At 38.8% G+C, this 18,039-nt stretch overlaps 1 protein-coding gene across 2 annotated transcripts in view; it reads left to right on the forward strand.

Annotated features, from left to right (window-relative positions):
* The first annotated feature begins 3,892 nt into the window (after positions 1-3,892).
* Positions 3,893-18,039, forward strand: part of LOC128703120 (UDP-glycosyltransferase UGT5) — a 61,403-nt gene continuing 47,256 nt past the window's right edge. The window contains exon 1 of one of the 2 annotated variants that reach the window (XM_053797675.2): positions 3,893-4,404. The gene's annotated coding sequence lies outside the window, so the exon portion shown is untranslated. The remainder of the gene's footprint in view (positions 4,405-18,039) is intronic. The other variant, XM_053797674.2, reaches the window with a different exon arrangement.

Below are 18,039 nucleotides of genomic sequence, written 5' to 3' on the forward strand. Positions count from 1 at the left end.
CAGGTGATTTCAAAATATGCAAAACAACCACTCTGAAAGAATAGAGAAATTCCAAGCGCTTTCGTGACTACTCACTTTCATAGTTCTTTGATAATGTGAGTAGTCACGAAAGCGCTTGGAATTTCTCTATTCTTTCAGAGTGGTTGTTTTGCATATATATATATATATATATATATATATATATATATATATATATATATATATATATATATATATATATATATATATATATATATATATATATATATATATATATATATATATATATATATATATATATATATACTATATGCAATAAGATCAAAGTAAACAGGTGATTTCAGAATATGCAAAAAATCACTCTGAAAGAATAGAGAAATTCCAAGCGCTTTCGTGACTACTCACATTATCAAGGAACTATGAAAGTAAAGCATCCAAGGAAGCTATATAAGGGGTCTGGCCAACACCTCACTATCAGATCCCACAACGGTTAAACACCTGACGCGCGCCGACCCAACTGCATAGGTCCTTTGCACAACTCGCCCACAAACTATTCTACCTAAGAAAATTTAAAAATTATTATTTGTCCAGAGTATTATTAAAATCTTCCCTAATTCTATTAATTATAAATGGATCTAATTTATATAAACCAAAGGAAATATTCATATTATTGTCAAAACTGCGTTTTATGAAAAAAGATTCAATTATATTCCTGTCGACCATGGACTTGCTTGATACTACTTTCTCAACTTTTTGAAAATCAATTGGATGGTTAAAATCTCTTACATGAATAAATAGAGCATTGGAATCTTGTCCAGTTCTAATGCTATATTTATGTTGTTTTAATCTTATTTCGAGATTTTTACCAGTTTGACCGCAATAAACTTTATCGCAAATTTTACAAGGAATCTTATAGACACATCCATCAGCATTTTGTGGGGAATTCTTTATCAAAAGTTTTTTTACTGTATCAAGATTTTTGAATACAACTTTAATATTAAAAGTCTTAAGAAGAGAAGACATATCAACCAAGTTTTCATGGTAAGGGAGAACCAACATATTTTTAGTTGAATAAGGCTGGTTGCCCCTTTTTGGATTGTAAAAAGTATTTCTAGCAACTTTAAAAGATTTATCAATTACATTTCTTGGGTATTTTAAATCATTACCTATTTCATAAATTTTGGATATTTCCTCATCTATGAACTCAGGACTACAAATTCGTAAAGCTCTCAAAAACATTGATGAGAAAAGAGACAGTTTGACTCTATCTTGATGCGAGGAAAAATAGTGGACATAGGAACAGTTATTTGTAGGTTTTCTGTAAATTTTAAATTTGAATTCATTATTACCCTTAATAATTAAAACATTTAGAAAAGGCAATGAGTTATTTTCTTCAAACTCAACAGTAAAGTTTACAGAATGGGCTAAGCTATTTAATTTTCCAAGGAAATGGTGTATATCTATATTTTGGGGCATAAGACACAAAATATCATCAACATATCTGAACCATTTAGCTCTATTAGGGAGGATTGTGTTAAGCAACCTTGTTTCAAAAAATTCCATGTATAGGTTACTAAGAACAGGTGAAAGAGGATTTCCCATTGCCATACCAAACTTCTGAGTGTAAAACTTATCATTAAATACAAATTTTGCATCAACAATGCAAAGTTTAATAAGTTTAATGATAGTAGGAACTGGCAATGGTAAATCATAGTTAACGAGTTCTTCAGATAAGAAACTTAATAAATCATCAACAGGAACTTTCGTAAACAAGGAAGTAACATCAAAACTAACCATGTTAAAATCATTTAAGTCAGTCAAGGAGCTTAATTTATCAACCAAGTCTATGTTGCTTTTAACATTAAAGTTAGAAATTTTGCCAACAATAGGGCTCAAAATATCAACAAGCCATTTGGATAATTTATATGAAACTGACCCTATGGAGCTAATAATTGGTCTGACTGGATTACCTGGTTTGTGTGTTTTTATTAGTCCATACATGTAAGGTAAAGATGGATTAGTGGAAGTAAATTGTTTGACTAATTCATCTTTGCCTTTCAGTAGAAGTTTTATTGTTTTATTGAAATTGCTGTTAACAGTTTCTAGGGGATTTTTCATAAGTTTAGAATAGGTTTCAGTATCATCTAAGAGATTATTCATTTTTTCTTGGTAATCATTTTCTTTCATAATTACTATTGCATTTATTTTGTCTGCTTTAGTAAGGCGCAAATTTTAATTGTTATTAAGTGTATCATAAGACTTAAAGAATCTTTGAGGGCAACTGGGAATGTTTGGTTTTAACATAGAGTTATATACCATTCCTTTACTAATATTAATTTCATCAGAGGATAAATCAGAAAATTTTTCAAAGTTACAAAAGGCTTTTGCAATTTCAACATTATTAAGTTTTTTTGAAGTTGCAAAACTGATTGATGTGTCTGTAAGATTCATTGTAAAATTTGCGATAAAGTTCATTAAGGTCAAACTGGTAAAAATCTCGAACTAAGATTAAAACAACATAAATATAGCATTAGAACTGGACAAGATTCCAATGCTCTATTTATTCATGTAAGAGATTTTAACCATCCAATTGATTTTCAAAAAGTTGAGAAAGTAGTATCAAGCAAGTCCATGGTCGACAGGAATATAATTGAATCTTGTTTCATAAAACGCAGTTTTGACAATAATATGAATATTTCCTTTGGTTTATATAAATTAGATCCATTTATAATTAATAGAATTTGGGAAGAATTTAATAATACTCTGGACAAATAATAATTTTTAAATTTTCTTGGGTAGAATAGTTTGTGGGTGAGTTGTGCAAAGGACCTATCCAGTTGGGTCGGCGCGCGTCAGGTGTTTAACCGTTGTGTGATCTGATCGTGAGGAGTTGGCCAGACCCTTTATATAGCTTCCTTGGATGCTTTACTTTCATAGTTCCTTGATAATGTGAGTAGTCACGAAAGCGCTTGGAATTTCTCTATTCTTTCAGAGTGGTTGTTTTGCATATATATATATATATATATATATATATATATATATATATATATATATATATATATATATATATATATATATATATATATATATATATATATATATATATATATATATATATATATATATATATATATATATATATATATATATATATATATATATATATAAAATGTAATGTTGTGGGGATGTTCTATATACCATGATTCCATGTTATTCCATCTGACAAGTTATCAACAGATGGTGAAATTCCTGCGAATTGCAGATAGCAAGACGTTGTACATAAGTTAAGACAGTCCTCGATAACACACTGACTTTCTTGGGTTATCCTGGGTGGCTAACCCTCCAGGGTTAAAAATCCGAACGAAATCTTATCTTATCTTATTTTGACCCGTGCATCCATGTTCCCTCTCCATAGAAGGCTGGTGACTGCTGGCAGCTTCTACAGCTGGTGACTGCTGGCAGCTTCTACAGCTGGTGACTGCTGGCAGCTTCTACAGCTGGTGACTGCTGGCAGCTTCTACAGCTGGTGACTGCTGACAGCTTCTACAGCTGGTGACTGCTGGCAGCTTCTACAGCTGGTGACTGCTGGCAGCTTCTACAGCTGGTGACTGCTGACAGCTTCTACAGCTGGTGACTGCTGACAGTTGAGGGACTGGTGGTCTCTAGCACTCTTACATCCTAAATTCTGGCCACTTATAGATGACTGTATTTAGTGTCACCAAGTTCTGTAGTGACATTGTTATTAGCTATGGCAACGACTGGAGATACATCTGAGGCCAATAATTTTTCTCGTTTGTATTCATGGTCATGAGCACAACGGTGAGACAGTCATGATGATACGGTCACTCTTCGGAGATCATGTTCAAAGATTTTCTTTTTAAATATGCTCAACTTTGAAAAAGTTAATGAAATAAATGGAAAGATTTATATATTGTGCATCAATCTTTGGTATGCAAAGTCATAGAAAAAACTTTATGAAGCTGTAAGGCATATTATGCTACAAAAGTCAAGCTGTGGCACATGTTTACCTGGTTTACGAGGGTGGCCAGGGAACACTGTGCCGTGTTGTTGACTGGCGGTGGTGTCGTGTGTTGGACTTTAACAATGGGTGAGCTTACGTGAGTATTCCTGAGTCAGTGTCTGGCAGTAATTGTGACTTCCAGTACATCACACTACCAGAGTGCTTCATCCTTCTGTTGGACCTCCAGTACATCACACTACCAGAGTGTTTCATCCTCCAGTTGGACCTCCAGTACATCACACCACCAGTGCTTCATCCTCCAGTTGGACCTCCAGTACATCACACCACCAGTGCTTCATCCTCCAGTTGGACCTCCAGTACATCACACCACCAGTGCTTCACACTCCCAGGTTGGATCACACCGATATTATATCATTCAGCAGAAGATAAGAAGAGTATAGAAGGTAATTTATGCTTAGTGTTTGTTATTATATGAGTTTAGTTCGTATCACTTTCCAGTTCAACCAAAATTTGTCTCCAAAATTACCCACCTCTTCTCAGATAACACCAGATTACTGAACATTCTTCCCATTCTCCAGACACAGTATTGGCTTAACGAATTTCATTCTTCGAAATGTATTTACTAAAAGTATATCAAAATGACTATTAGACCTGCAGAGAATTTACAAGTTTGTCACATAATGTATTCAACATCCATAAATGCTGTGCCAAGAAAAGTAATTTTCAAACGTCTCCTGGAAAGCATTACCTGGATGACGTCTCTTGGAAAGCTTGACCAGGATGACGTCTCCTGGAAAGCTTGGCTTGAATGACGTCTCCTGGAAAGATTGGCCTGCATGAAGTCTCCTGGAAAGCTTCACAGGAGGACGTCTCCTGGAAAGCTTCACAGGATGACGTCTCCTGGAAAGCTTGACCTGTATGCCTCCTGGAAAGCTTGACCTAGATGACGTCTCCTGGAAACCTTGACCTGGATGAGATCTCCTGGAAAGCTTGACCTGAATGATGTCCCCTGGAAAGCTTGACCTGGATAACGTCTCCTGGAAATCTCGACCTGCATGACGTCTCCTGGAAAGCTTGATCTAGATGACGTCTCCTGGAAAGATTGACCTGGATGACGTCTCCTGCAAAGCTTGAACTGGATGACGTCTCATGCAAACCATGACCTGTGTGACGTCTCCTGGAAAGCTTCACCTGGATGACGTCTCCTGGGAAGCTTGACCTGGATGACGTCTCCTAGAAAGCTTGACCTGGATGACATCTCCTGGAAAGCCTGACCTGGATAACGTCTCCTGGAAAGCTGGACCTGGATAACGTCTCTTGGAAAGAATGACCTGAATAGCATCTCTTGGAAAGCTTGAATTGGATGACGTCTCCTGGAAAGCTTGACCTGGATGAAGTCTCCTGGAAACCTCGACCTGGATGAGGTCTCCTGGAAAGCTTGACCTGAATGATGTCGCCTGGAAAGCTTGGCCTGGATAACGTCTCCTGGAAATCATGACTTGGATGACGTCTCCTGCAAAGCTTGATCTGGATGACGTCTACTGGAAAGCTTGACCTAGATGACGTCTCCTGGAAAGCTTGACCTGGATAACTGAACTGTTTTCTCGTAATGTGTCCAAAATAAACCAATTTAAATATTAATTAACGTTACGGCAGTAAATTTGGGATTTTTTATATACTCACCTATTTGTGGTTGCAGGGGTCGAGTCTTAGCTCCTGGTCCTGTGTGATGGCCTTAATCACAGCAAACTTATGAATTTATTAATATCATTGCTACATTCATCACTATAGTGATCATCACCGTAGTGATCAATACTGTGTGTCATCACAGTTATCAATACTGTGTGTCAATGCAGTGATCAATACTAGGTGTGATCATAGTGATCAATACTGGGTGTCATCATAGTGACCAATAATGGGTGTCATCATAGTGATCAGTACTGGGTGTCATAGTGATCAATACTGGGTGTCACCATAGTGATCAACACTGGGTGTCATCACAGTCATCAATTCTGGGTGTCATCATAGTGATCAAATCTGGGTGTCATCATAGTGATCAGTACTGGGTGTCATCATAGTGATCAATACTGTGTGTTATCATAGTGATCAATACTGCTTTTCATCATAGTGATCACTACTGGGTGTCATCATAGTGATCAATGCTGGTGTTATCATAGTGATCAATACTGGTGTTATCATAATGATCAATACTGGTGTCATCATAGTGATCGATACTGGTGTTATAGTGATCAATACTGGTGCTAGCATAGTGATCAATACTGGTGTCATCATAGTGATCAATACTTGGTGTCATTATAGTGATCAGTACTGGGTGTCATCATAGTGATCAATACTGCTTTTCATCATAGTGATCAATACTGTGTGTTATCATAGTGATCAATACTGGTTTTCTTCATAGTGATCACTACTGGGTGTCATCATAGTGATCAATACTGGTGTTATCATAGTGATCAATACTGGTGTTATCATAGTGATCAATACTGGTGTTATCATAGTAATCAATACTGGTGTTATCATAGTGATCAATACTGGTTTTCTTCATAGTGATCACTACTGGGTGTCATCATAGTGATCAATACTGGTGTTATCATAGTGATCAATACTGGTTTTCTTCATAGTGATCACTACTGGGTGTCATCATAGTGATCAATACTGGTGTCATCATAGTGATCAATACTGGTGTTATCATAGTGATCAATACTGGTGTCATCATAGTGATCAATACTAGTGTCATCATAGTGATCAATACTGGTGTCATCATAGTGATCAATACTGGTGTCATCATAGTGATCAATACTGGTGTCATCATAGTGATCAATACTGGTGTCATCATAGTGATCAATACTAGTGTCATCATAGTGATCAATACTGGTGTCATCATAGTGATCAATACTGGTGTCATCATAGTGATCAATACTGGTGTCATAGTGATCAATACTGGTGTTATCATAGTGATCAATACTGGTGTCATCATAGTGATCAATACTGGTGTTATCATAGTGATCAATACTGGTGTCATCATAGTGATCAATACTGGTGTCATCATAGTGATCATTACTGGTGTTATCATAGTGATCAATACTGATGTCATCATAGTGATCAATACTGGTGTCATCATAGTGATCAATACTGGTGTTATCATAGTGATCAATACTGGTGTCATCATAGTGATCAATACTGGTGTTATCATAGTGATCAATACTGGTGTCATCATAGTGATCAATACTGGTTTTCTTCATAGTGATAACTACTGGGTGTCATCATTGTGATCAATACTGGTGTTATCATAGTGATCAATACAGGTGTTATCATATTGATCAATACTGGTGTCATCATAGTGATCAATACTGGTGTTTTCATAGTGATCAATACTGGTGTTATCATAGTGATCAACACTAGTGTCATCATAGTGATCAATACTGGTGTCATCATAGTGATCAATACTGGTGTCATCATAGTGATCAATACTGGTGTTATAGTGATCAATACTAGTGTCATCATAGTGATCAATACTGGTGTCATCATAGTGATCAATACTGGTGTTATCATAGTGATCAATACTGGTGTTATCATAGTGATCAATACTGGTGTTATCATAGTGATCAATACTGGTGTCATCATAGTGATCAATACTGGTGTCATCATAGTGATCAATACTGGTGTCATAGTGATCAATACTGGTGTTATCATAGTGATCAATACTGGTGTCATCATAGTGATCAATACTGGTGTTATCATAGTGATCAATACTGGTGTCATCATAGTGATCAATACTGGTGTCATCATAGTGATCAATACTGGTGTTATCATAGTGATCAATACTGGTGTCATCATAGTGATCAATACTGGTGTCATCATAGTGATCAATACTGGTGTTATCATAGTGATCAATACTGGTGTCATCATAGTGATCAATACTGGTGTTATCATAGTGATCAATACTGGTATCATCATAGTGATCAATACTGGTGTCATCATAGTGATCAATACTGGTGTTATCATAGTGATCAATACTGGTGTCATCATAGTGATCAATACTGGTGTTATCATAGTGATCAATACTGGTGTCATCATAGTGATCAATACTGGTGTTATCATAGTGATCAATACTGGTATCATCATAGTGATCAATACTGGTGTCATCATAGTGATCAATACTGGTGTTATCATAGTGATCAATACTGGTGTCATCATAGTGATCAATACTGGTGTTATCATAGTGATCAATACTGGTGTTATCATAGTGATCAATACTGGTGTTATCATAGTGATCAATACTGGTGTCATCATAGTGATCAATACTGGTGTTATCATAGTGATCAATACTGGTGTCATCATAGTGATCAATACTGGTGTTATCATAGAGATCAATACTGGTGTTATCATAGTGATCAATACTGTCAGTATAGCTACTGAGTTCCCTTATATGTGTACTTGTGTAGTATATTGTAGATCACATCATCCATACATATATATTTAGGCTTCCTAGTCAATAGGCTCAGTGACCAGCATGTGTGACGTCACGTGATGCGCATGTGTACTCACCTATTTGTACTCACCTATTTGTGGTTGCAGGGGTCGATTCACAGCTCCTGGCCCCGCCTCTTCGCTGATTAATACTAGGTCCTCTCTCTCCCTGCCCCATGAGCTCTATCATACCTCGCCTTAAAACTATGTATGGTTCCCGCCTCCACTACGTCACTTTCTAGGCTATTCCACGGCCTGACTACTCTATGACTGAAGAAATACTTCCTAACATCCCTTTGATTCATCTGAGTCTTCAACTTCCAATTGTGACCTCTTGTGTCTGTGTCCCGTCTCTGGAACATCCCGTCTTTGTCCACCTTGTCTATTCCGCGCTGTATTTTATATGTCGTTATCATGTCTCCCCTGACCCTCCTGTCCTCCAGTGTCGTCAGGCCGATTTCCCTCAACCTTTCTTCGTAGGACAATCCCCGTAGCTCTGGGACTAGTCTTGTTGCAAACCTTTGCACTTTCTCTAATTTCTTGACGTGCTTGACTGGTGTGGATTCCAAACTGGTGCTGCATACTCCAGTATGGGCCTGACGTACATGGTATACAGAGTCTTGAACGAATCCTTACTGAGGTATCGGAACGCTATCCGTAGGTTTGCCAGGCGCCCGCATGCTGTAGCAGTTATCTGATTGATGTGCGCCTCAGGAGATATGCTCGGTGTTATACTCACCCCCAAATCTTTTTCCTTGAGTGAGGTTTGCAGTCTTTGGCCATCTAAACTATACTGTGTCTGCGGTCTTCTTTGCCCTTCATCATTCTTCATAACTTTGCATTTGGCAGGGTTAAATTCAAGGAGCCAGTTGCTGGACCAGGCTTGTAGCCTGTCCAGGTCTCTTTGTAGTCCTGCCTGATCCTCATCCGATTTGATTCTTCTCATTAACTTCGCATCATCTGCAAACAAGGACACTTCTGAGTCTATCCCTTCCGTTATGTCGTTCACATATACCAAGAACAGCACAGGTCCTAGGACTGACCCCTGTGGAACCCCGCTTGTCACAGGCGCCCACTCTGACACCTCGTCGCGTGAGAATCGCTGTAACTTCCGCAGTTCGACGCATAGGCCCATAGACGACACAAGCCAGGCTGGGCTCTCCCACTACCCCTTTAAGATAAGATAAGATTTCGTTCGGATTTTTAACCCCGGAGGGTTAGCTACCCAGGATAACCCAAGAAAGTCAGTGCGTCATCGAGGACTGTCTAACTTATTTCCATTGGGTTCCTTAATCTTGTCCCCCAGGATGCGACCCACACCAGTCGACTAACACACAGGTACCTATTTGCTGCCAGGTAAATAGGACAACAGGTGTAAGGAAACGTGTCAAAATGTTTCCACCCGCCGGGAATCGAACCCGGGCCCTCCGTGTGTGAAGCGGGAGCTTGAGCCACCAGGCCACCGGGCCTGCAATGTATAGTGTTACCATCCAACATGTGTGTTCAACTCAAACCGTCTATCTCCTTACAAACCCCATCTCGACAATACTGGTGTCACCATAGTGATCAATACTGGTGTCACCATAGTGATCAACACTGGTGTCACCATAGTGATCAATACTGGTGTACTCATAGTGATCAATACTGGTGTCACCATAGTGATCAATACTGGTGTCACCATAGTGATCTATTACAGGTGTCATCGTAGTGATCAACACTTGGTGTCACCATAGTGATCAATACTGGTGTACTCAGAGTGATCAATACTGGTGTCACCATAGTGATCAATACTGGTGTCACCATAGTGATCAATACTGGTGTACTCATAGTGATCTATTACAGGTGTCATCATAGTGATCAATACTGTGTTATCATAGTGATTAATACTGGGTGTCCTCATAGTGATCAATACTGGTGTTATCATAGTGATCAACACTGGTGATATCATAGTGATCAATACTGGTATCATAATAGTGATCAATACTTGTGTCATCATAATGATCAATACAGGTGTCATCATAGTGATCAATACTGGTTAAGTAAGCCTGCAACATTACTACACCAGGATGATACATACCATTACCATTCCAGGATGACACATACCATTACCAACCCAGGATGATACATACCATTACCACACCAGGATGATACATACCATTACCACACCAGGATGATACATACCATTACCACACCAGGATGATACATACCATTACCACACCAGGATGATACATACTATTACCATTCCAGGATGATACATACCATTAACACACCAGGATGATACATACCATTACCACACCAGGATGATATATACCATTACCACACCAGGATGATACATACCATTACCACACTAGGATGATACATACCATTACAATACAAGGATGATACAAAACATTACCACACCAGGATGATACATACCAATACCACACTAGGATGATACATACCATTAACACACTAGGATGATGCATACAATTTCTACACTAGGATGATACATACCATTACCACACTAGAATGACACATACTATTACCACACTAGGATGATATATACCATTAACACAATAGGATGATACATACCATTACCACACAAGGATGACACATACCATTACCAAACCGGGATGACACATACTATTACCACACTAGGATGATACATACTATTACCACACCAGGATGATGCATACCATTTCCACACTAGGATGATACATACCATTACCACACTAGGAAGATACATACAATTACCACACTGGAATGCTACATACCATTACCACACTAGGATGATACATACCATTATAACAATAGGATGATACATAACATTACCACACTATGATGATACATAATATTATCACACCAGCATGATACATACCATTACCACACCAGGATGATACATACCATCACCACACTAGGATGACACATACCATTACCACACGGGGATGACACATACCACTGCCACACTAGGATGATACATACCATTACTCGAGAATGACACCACTAGGATGATACATACATTTTCAAACTAGAATATTACCATTACCGCACTAGGATGATACATACCATTAGCACACTTGGATGATACATACCATTACAACACTAGGATGATACATACCATTACCACACTAGGGTGATACATACCGTTACCACACCAGGATGATACATGTCATTACCACTCTAAGATGATACACACCATTACAACTCTAGGATGATACATACCATTACTTTTAGAATGATACATACCATTTCGAAACTAGGATCATACATATCATTACCACAATAGGATGACATATACCATTACCACACAAGGGTGATACATACCATTACCACACTAGGATGATACATACCATTTCCACACCAGGATGATACATACAATTACCACACTAGGAATATATATACCTTGACCACACTGGGATGCTACATACCATTACCATAACAGGGTGATACATACCACTTCCACTCTAGGATGATATATACCATTACCACACTACAATGATACACACAGTTACCACACTAGAATGATACATACTATTACCACACTAGGATGATATATACCATCAACACAATAGGATGATACATACCATTACCACACTAGGATGATATATATCATTACAACACTAGGATGATACATGTCATTACAACGCTATGATGATACATAATGACTTAAGAAATCGTAATGACACGATTGCAAATAAACCATACCCCCGGCCGGGATTGAACCCGCGGTCATAGAGTCTCAAAACTCCAGCCCGTCGCGCTAACCACTAGACCAGCTAGCCACAATAAGATTCATCCAACTAGGTATATTTCTACACCATAGGAAAGTTAGCACAGGCACCTCTGTGACCACAAATGCAAGTTTTTACAGACGAATCTCCAGCTAGCGTGGCCGTGACGAACTCTAGCTCAAGTCCCTTCACTGCCGTCAACATGACTTAAGAAATCGTAATGACACGATTGCAAATAAACCATACCCCCGGCCGGGATTGAACCCGCGGTCATAGAGTCTCAAAACTCCAGCCCGTCACGCTAACCACTAGACCAGCTAGCCACAATAAGATTCATCCAACTAGGTATATTTCTACACCATAGGAAAGTTAGCACAGGCACCTCTGTGACCACAAATGCAAGTTTTTACAGACGAATCTCCAGCTAGCGTGGCCGTGACGAACTCTAGCTCAAGTCCCTTCACTGCCGTCAACATGACTTAAGAAATCGTAATGACACGATTGCAAATAAACCATACCCCCGGCCGGGATTGAACCCGCGGTCATAGAGTCTCAAAACTCCAGCCCGTCGCGCTAACCACTAGACCAGCTAGCCACAATAAGATTCATCCAACTAGGTATATTTCTACACCATAGGAAAGTTAGCACAGGCACCTCTGTGACCACAAATGCAAGTTTTTACAGACGAATCTCCAGCTAGCGTGGCCGTGACGAACTCTAGCTCAAGTCCCTTCACTAGCGCGACGGGCTGGAGTTTTGAGACTCTATGACCGCGGGTTCAATCCCGGCCGGGGGTATGGTTTATTTGCAATCGTGTCATTACGATTTCTTAAGTCATGTTGACGGCAGTGAAGGGACTTGAGCTAGAGTTCGTCACGGCCACGCTAGCTGGAGATTCGTCTGTAAAAACTTGCATTTGTGGTCACAGATGTGCCTGTGCTAACTTTCCTATGGTGTAGAAATATACCTAGTTGGATGAATCTTATTGTGGCTAGCTGGTCTAGTGGTTAGCGCGACGGGCTGGAGTTTTGAGACTCTATGACCGCGGGTTCAATCCCGGCCGGGGGTATGGTTTATTTGCAATCGTGTCATTACGATTTCTTAAGTCATGTTGACGGCAGTGAAGGGACTTGAGCTAGAGTTCGTCACGGCCACGCTAGCTGGAGATTCGTCTGTAAAAACTTGCATTTGTGGTCACAGAGGTGCCTGTGCTAACTTTCCTATGGTGTAGAAATATACCTAGTTGGATGAATCTTATTGTGGCTAGCTGGTCTAGTGGTTAGCGCGACGGGCTGGAGTTTTGAGACTCTATGACCGCGGGTTCAATCCCGGCCGGGGGTATGGTTTATGATACATAATATTACCACACCAGCATGATACATACCATTACCATACCAGGATGATACATACCATTAACACACTAGGATGACACATACCATTACCACACGGGGATGACACATACCACTGCCACACTAGGATGATACATACCATTACCACACCAAGATGATACATACTATTACCACACTAGGATGATACATACCATTTCCACACTATGATGATACATACCATTACCACACTAGGATGACACGTACCATTACAACATTAGGATGATACATACCATTATAACACTAGGATGATACATACAATTACCACACTAGGATGATACATACCTTTACTACACTAGAATGCTACGCACCATTACCACAACAGAATGATACATACCATTACCACACAAGGATGATACATATCATTACCACACTAGGATGATACATATAATGCCACACTAGGATGATATATATACCACACCAGGATGATACATTCCATTACCACACTAGGATGATGCATACAATTACCACACAAGCATGATACTTATCATAATCACACTTGGATAATACATACCACTACCACACTGGGATGATACATTCCATTACCAAACTAGAATGATACATACCATTACCGCACTAGGATGATACATGGCATTACAAAACTACGATTATACATACCATTAAAACACCAGCATGATGCATACCATTAGCACTCCAGAATGATACATGCCATTAGAAGAAAAGGATGATACATACCATTACCACACCGGGATGACACATACCACTGCCACACCAGGATGATGCATACCATTGCAACACCAGGATGATACATACCATTACCACACCAGGATGATACATGCTATTACCACACTAGGATGATGCATACCATTACAATACTAGGATGATACAAACCATTACCACAACAGGGTGATAAATGCTTTTACCACACAAGGATGATACATACCATTACAACACTAGGATGATACATATCACTACCAGACTAGGGTGATACATACCATTGCCACACTATGAGGATATATACCATTACCTCACTAGGATGATACATGCAATCACCACACTAGTATGATACATACCATTACCACAATAGGACGATACATACCATTACCACACTAGGATGATACACACCATTACCACACCAGGATGATACATGCCATTGCCACGCTAGGATGATACATGCCATTACTACTCTAGGATGATACATACCATTTCCACGCTAGGATGATACATACCATTACCACACTAGCATGATACATACCGTTAACACATTAGGATGATTCCTACCAGTACCAAAGAAGGATAATACATACCATTACTACACTAGGATGATGCATACTATTACCACACTAGGATGATACATACCATTGCCACACTAGGATGATGTATACCACTACCACACTAGGATGATACATAGCATAACAACACAATGATGATACATACCAGTACCACACCAGGATGATACATATCATTAAACACTAGGATGATACATACAATTATCACACAAGGATGATACATACCATTACCACATTACGATGATACATTCCATTACCACACTAGCATGATACATACCATTAGCACACCAGGATGATACATACCATTACCACACTAGGATGATACATATCATACCCCACTAGGATGATATATACCATTATCACACTAGGATGATACATACCATTAGCACACTAGGATGATACATACCATTACCACACTAGCATGATACATACAATTACCACACTATGATGATACATTCCATTATCAAACTAGCATGATGCATACCATTACCACACCAGGATGATACATTCCATTACCACACTAGGATGATACATACCATTATCACACTAGGATGATACATACCACTACCACACTAAGATGATACATACCATTATCACATTAGGATGATACATACCATTACCACACCAGGGTGACACATACCATTACCACACTAGGATGATACACAGCATTACCACACTAAGATGATACATACCATTATCACACTAGGATGATACATACCATTACCACACCAGGATGATGCATACAATTACCACACTAGGACGATATATTCCATTACCACACTAGGATGATACATTCCATTACCACACAAGGATGATACATATCATTACCACACTAGGATTATATATACCATTAACACAATAGGATGATACATACCATTACCACACTAGGATGATGCATATCATTACCACACTAGGATGATACATGTCATTACCACACTATGATGATACATAATGTTACCCCATTAGCATGATATATACCATTACCACACCAGGATTTTACATACCATTACCACACTAGGATGACACATACCATTACCACACCGGGATGACACATACCACTGCCACACAAGGATGATACATACCATTACCACACCAAGATGATACAAACCATTACCACACAAGGATGATGCATACCATTACCACTCGAGGATGGTACATATTAATAAAACACAAGGATGATACATACCATTTCCACACTAGGATGATGCATACCATTACCGCACTAGGATGATACATACCACTACCACACGAGGATGGTACATACCATTACCCCACTAGGATGATACATACCGTTACTACACCAGGATGATACATATCATTACTACCCTAGGATGATACACACCATTACAACACTAGGATAATACATACCATTACTTCTAGAATGATACATACCATTTCGAAACTAGGATCATACATACCATTACCACACCAGGATGATACATGCCATTACCATACCAAGATGTTACACACCATTACCACAATAGGATAATACATACCATTACCACACCAGGATGATACATACCATTACCACACTAGGAAGATACATACCATTACCACACCGGAATGATGCATACCATTTCCACACTAGGAAGATATATACCATTACCACACTAGGAAGATACATACCATTACAACACCAGAATGATGCATACCATTCCACACTAGGAAGATATATACCATTACCACACTAGGAAGAAACATACCATTACCACTCTGGGATGCTACATACCATTACCACAACAGGATGATGCATACCACTACCACTCTAGGATGATATATACCATTACCACACTACAATTATACACACCGTTACCACACTAGAATGATACATACTATTACCACACTAGGATGATACATACCATTATAACAATAGGATGATACATACCATTACCACACTATGATGATACATAATATTACCACACCAGGATGATACATACCATCACCACACTAGGATGACACATACCAATACCACACCCGGATGACACATACCACTGCCACACCAGGATGATACATACCATTACCACTCGAGAATGACACATATTAATAAAACACTAGGATGATACATACAATTTTCAAACTAGAATGATGCGTACCATTACCGCACTAGGATGATACATACCATTAGCACACTTGGATGATACATACCATTGCAACACTAGGATGATACATACCATTACCACACTAGGATGATGCATACCGTTACCACACCAGGATGATACATGTCATTACCACTCTAAGATGATACATACCATTACAACTCTAGGATGATACATACCATTACTTTTAGAATGATACATACCATTTCGAAACTAGGATCATACATATCATTACCACAATAGGATGACATATACCATTACCCCACAAGGGTGATACATACCATTACCACACTAGGATGATACATACCATTTCCACACCAGGATGATACATACCATTACCACACTTGGAATATATATACCTTGACCACACTGGGATGCTACATACCATTACCACAACAGGATGATACATACCACTTCCACTCTAGGATGATATATACCATTACCACACTACAATGATACACACAGTTACCACACTAGAATGATACATACTATTACCACACTAGGATGATATATACCATCAACACAATAGGATGATACATACCATTACCACGCTAGGATGATATATATCATTACAACACTAGGATGATACATGTCATTACAATGCTATGATGATACATAATATTACCACACCAGCATGATACATACCATTACCATACCAGGATGATACATACAATTAACACACTAGGATGACACATACCATTACCACACGGGAATGACACATACCACTGCCACATTAGGATGATACATACCATTACCACACCAAGATGATACATACTATTACCACACTAGGATGATACATACCATTTCCACACTATGATGATACATACCATTACCACACGAGGATGACACGTACCATTACAACATTAGGATGATACATACCATTATAACACTAGGATGATGCATACAATTACCACACTAGGATGATACATACCTTTACCACACTAAAATGCTTCGCACCATTACAACAACAGAATGATACATACCATTACCACACAAGGATGATACATATCATTACCACACTAGGATGATACATATAATGCCACACTAGGATGATATAAACCATTACCACACCAGGATGATACATACAATTACCACACAAGGATGATACTTATCATAATCACACTAGGATAATACATACCACTACCACAC

This window comes from Cherax quadricarinatus, chromosome 85, assembly GCF_038502225.1.
Source record: "Cherax quadricarinatus isolate ZL_2023a chromosome 85, ASM3850222v1, whole genome shotgun sequence".
In the NCBI taxonomy this organism is placed as follows: Eukaryota; Metazoa; Arthropoda; class Malacostraca; order Decapoda; family Parastacidae; genus Cherax; species Cherax quadricarinatus.